The 3,992-nt window shown below is 37.8% G+C and overlaps 1 long non-coding RNA gene across 3 annotated transcripts in view; it reads right to left on the reverse strand.

The window, feature by feature from the left end:
* Positions 1–2,739: 2,739 nt before the first annotated feature.
* The window catches only part of LOC119485049, a 15,161-nt gene continuing 13,908 nt past the window's right edge, over positions 2,740–3,992 (reverse strand). For all 3 annotated transcript variants that reach the window (XR_005206170.1, XR_005206168.1, XR_005206169.1), the window contains exon 5: positions 2,740–2,824. This is a non-coding gene — a long non-coding RNA (uncharacterized LOC119485049). The remainder of the gene's footprint in view (positions 2,825–3,992) is intronic.

The raw sequence follows: 3,992 nt of genomic DNA on the forward strand, positions 1-3,992 counted from the left end.
GGCTGCAGGCTGTAGGCTGCAGGCAGCAGGCTGCAGGCTGTAGGCTGCAGGCTGCAGGCTGCAGCCTACAGCCTGCAGCCTACAGCCTACAGGCTGCAGGCTGTAGGCTGCAGGCTGCAGGCTGCTCCTGGGCGGAGCTCCGGATCCGGATCTGTTGGTTGCAGCATGTTTAGCTTCACATTAACAGCCTGCAGGCGGCCTGTCCCAGGACTCTCCAACAGAACCCTACAGTATAAAGTCTGGTAACATTCATGCATAACCCTCAATAGAGCCACTAGACCTCGGGGTTAGGTCTGGGTGAGCTGGGTTGAAACATGTGGGATCCCATCTAGATATGCAGCAATAATATCAATATCATGTGCAATACTACTTTTTCCATTTTTAGTTTATTGTGTGCAATATTAATGTCCAACATGTGCAATATTACTTCTTTTCTGTTTTTTAGCTTACTTTACCTTTTTTTATTTTACTTATCTTATTTGCTCATTTTACTAAATGTATCTTACTTAATTGTTATTCTTTTAGGCACTGGTGCTAGAAATAGTACTTTTTATTTTATACACATGAACTTGTTGTATTTTTTAGCAATCTCTGGCACAAGAATTTTCTTCGGGATTAATAAAGGTTTGTCTTACTTTATCTTATCTTATCTTATCCCCAGACTGAAATATTGATAATTGATAACCTTAAATTTACAGATATTAGATATTCATCTTCTATAAATAATAACAGGAACAATAATAATAATAATAATCTGGAACTCATTCCAAGCTCATGAAAGTATATATAGTATAATATATACTCTATATATAATATATAGTAGAATCAATGTTGACAATGTCATGAGAATTTGGGGCTTGAAAGCAAAGTCTGTGGACACAAATGTGGATTCCTCTATAAGATGAGCAGCAGACATTAGTTTGTAATGAGTTTGTTTTGTGTCTCTCAGTATTCAGCTCATCATTACACAAATAAGAATTAAGACTAAAAGAAAACTTGACAAGAGGAACACAGACAGAAAATAAGAAGATTATAAAGAAGAGCTGATTACAAAGAACAAATGAAGCATTTACTTTGATATTAGAATAACACCAACCACTATAGTTCTTATATTACTAACAGCTGCATGTTTGAGTGTCTTGTTATTGTCTGATGTCTGATAGCCTTCACACTGCTGCCACCATGTGGACAATCATTGAACTGCAGATCACTGAATAATCTGCAGTTTGTAGTTTAAATTAGTTTTGATTGATTGTTTTACAACATATTGTCTGATACATCAAGTCAAAGTCTCCCATATCAGTGCTCATCTGGTTCACATCTGGGACTCTGTTACCTCCTTTAAGATGGAGATGAAACACTTTGACTTGTTCTTGTTTCCCTTATAGACCAGGGGTCAGCAACCTGCAGCTCTTCAGCTCCTCTCCAGCAGCTCTCTGTGGATTTATACAGAAGTGAATGGAAATGAATAACTGTTTTCTGTTTACATTTTCATTTTTATTTATCATTGTTGTAGGTTTATGGTACGACGGTACGTCGGAGTAATAGGGCCACATTGAGGAAAAAAAATATTCTTATAATATTACAACTTTTTTATCATAAAGTTATGAATTTATTCTCATAATATTACGACTTTTTTATCATAAAGTTATGAATTTATTCTCATAATATTACGACTTTTTTATCATAAAGTTATGAATTTATTCTCATAATATTACGACTTTTTTATCATAAAGTTATGAATTTATTCTCATAATATTACGACTTTTTTATCATAAAGTTATGAATTTATTCTCATAATATTACGACTTTTTTATCATAAAGTTATGAATTTATTCTCATAATATTACGACTTTTTTATCATAAAGTTATGAATTTATTCTCATAATATTACGACTTTTTTATCATAAAGTTATGAATTTATTCTCATAATATTACGACTTTTTTATCATAAAGTTATGAATTTATTCTCGTAATATTCTGACTTTATTGTGTAAATCTCAGATGTTGTTTCCCTCAGTGTGGCCCTAATACTGCGTAGTACATTGTCTCTTTGGCCCTCACTGCATTAGACTTATATACTATATACTTAGACTATAAACTGAGTTTCCTTCATCACAGTGATCACATGTTTTGCGGCTCCAGACAGAATTTTTTTTTTCTTTGCCTAAAAGTGCTCTTAAAGGTTGCTGACCCCTGGACTAGAAGTACTCTGTGTGGCACTAAAGTATGTGGACACTCCTGCACATACTTTAGTGTACTGTTGGTCTGAATATTATGACAAATGCCATATTTAACACGCTTCTCTAGCTATTGACATTAATAGAACTGTATGCAAAATAGCCGTAGTACTGTGGTTTTACCATACAAGAGGAAGTCAAGGCATAAAAGCTGAAATTGGGGATCTCACAATCTACACATTCATTTATTTTAAGAGATTGAGAACCACTGTGTCAAAACAACTTTGTGTCATTTCCTCTCCGTCTCTCAGACTGGACCAACACATTGGAGCTGAAGTTCTGTTACTGGGGCAATATCACCATCTATAGGTCCACCTAACACTGTCATGTGGGGTTGTTCTATGCTTGGAAGACTACTAATAATAATGATAATAATAATTGTGAAAAAAAAGACTTAATAATCTAGGCCTAAATTAGATTATTGTTGCCTTGTTTGAGAGTGTTAACGCTGGACCATAGAACTTCTAGCTGGGAATACATTAAACACCAGGATCCGAGAGCCAGTTAACCATTTATTCAGGGAGGATGATGGGTGGAGGTTGAGGGGTGGATAAGGGATGAAGAGATCGATGTTGATGATTTTTCTGCACAATAAACAAATGAATTCAATATATTACCATGGTTACCACGATTAGAAATAAAAGAATAAGAGGTATGTAGTCATCTTACGTTATTAATGCATCAAATACTAACATTCTCCATCCGGAATCTAATTATAACAAACATAAGTTAATACAATTTAACAAAATATACAATCACTTTCTTCTCAAAATTAACACATTGCCTTCCTTACGGTCCGTGTCCACAGGCTCCGTGCTTTCCACGCTCTCCATTCATTGTCTATGTAAGCAGCCGCGCAATGTATTCTGGTAGCGTGGCGTCGCGATTGGAGAGACTAGGCGTCACGACGCCCGCTCCTTATTTGCATGAAGTTGAGGGCTCCGCTACTTTATGCAAATCCTGGGCGTCCGACGTGACTCGCCGCCTCTCCAAACTCCCGATAATCTTTTAAAATAAACGTTGTCGATCCAAAATAAAGACAGATTCAGCAACATGGGTTATTTCTCTCCTCAAATGTTTTCAGAAACACATCTCAGTGAACTATTTTCGTGAAATAAGAGAAGAAAGTTTCCAAACGAGCCTCCAGACTGGTTCCGGTTTGAAAGCTGGGAGCAGCAGCCAACGGCGGGAAAGCGTTCGTCCAATCAGGAGCCGAGTGCCTTGTTTCTAGGGACAGCACACCAAGCGTCCAATTTTGGGAAGCGTCGTGTCCGCTCGCGATAAAAAACGCCCCTGTGGACACGTACCATGACTCAATCTGACTTTAGCTCACAGGTAAGTGGCCTATATCACACCGCTCCAGAACAGTACCAGGATCTATTAAGGAGGTGGATACACACATTAAATCAAGAGAGAATATATTGATATAACTCAAAGAATATAAACCATATGTTGTCTGAAACAAATTATCAAAATCATTGTGAACAACTTGGTCTCAAACAAAGGGATCTGAACAGAACACACCCAGCCTTCATATCGCCTCCCCTTCTATAGACTCCTCCCCTTATCTAGACTCCTCCTCTACTCTAGACCCCCTCCCCTTCTCTAGACTCCTCCCCTTCTCTACACTCCTCCCCTTCTCTAGACTCCTCCCCTTCTCTAGACTCCTCCTCTTCTCTAGACTCCTCCTCTTCTCTAGACTCCTCCCCTTCTCTAGACTCCTCCTCTTCTCTAGACTCCTCCTCTTCTCTA

Source organism: Sebastes umbrosus, chromosome 3, assembly GCF_015220745.1.
Source record: "Sebastes umbrosus isolate fSebUmb1 chromosome 3, fSebUmb1.pri, whole genome shotgun sequence".
NCBI lineage: Eukaryota > Metazoa > Chordata > Actinopteri > Perciformes > Sebastidae > Sebastes > Sebastes umbrosus.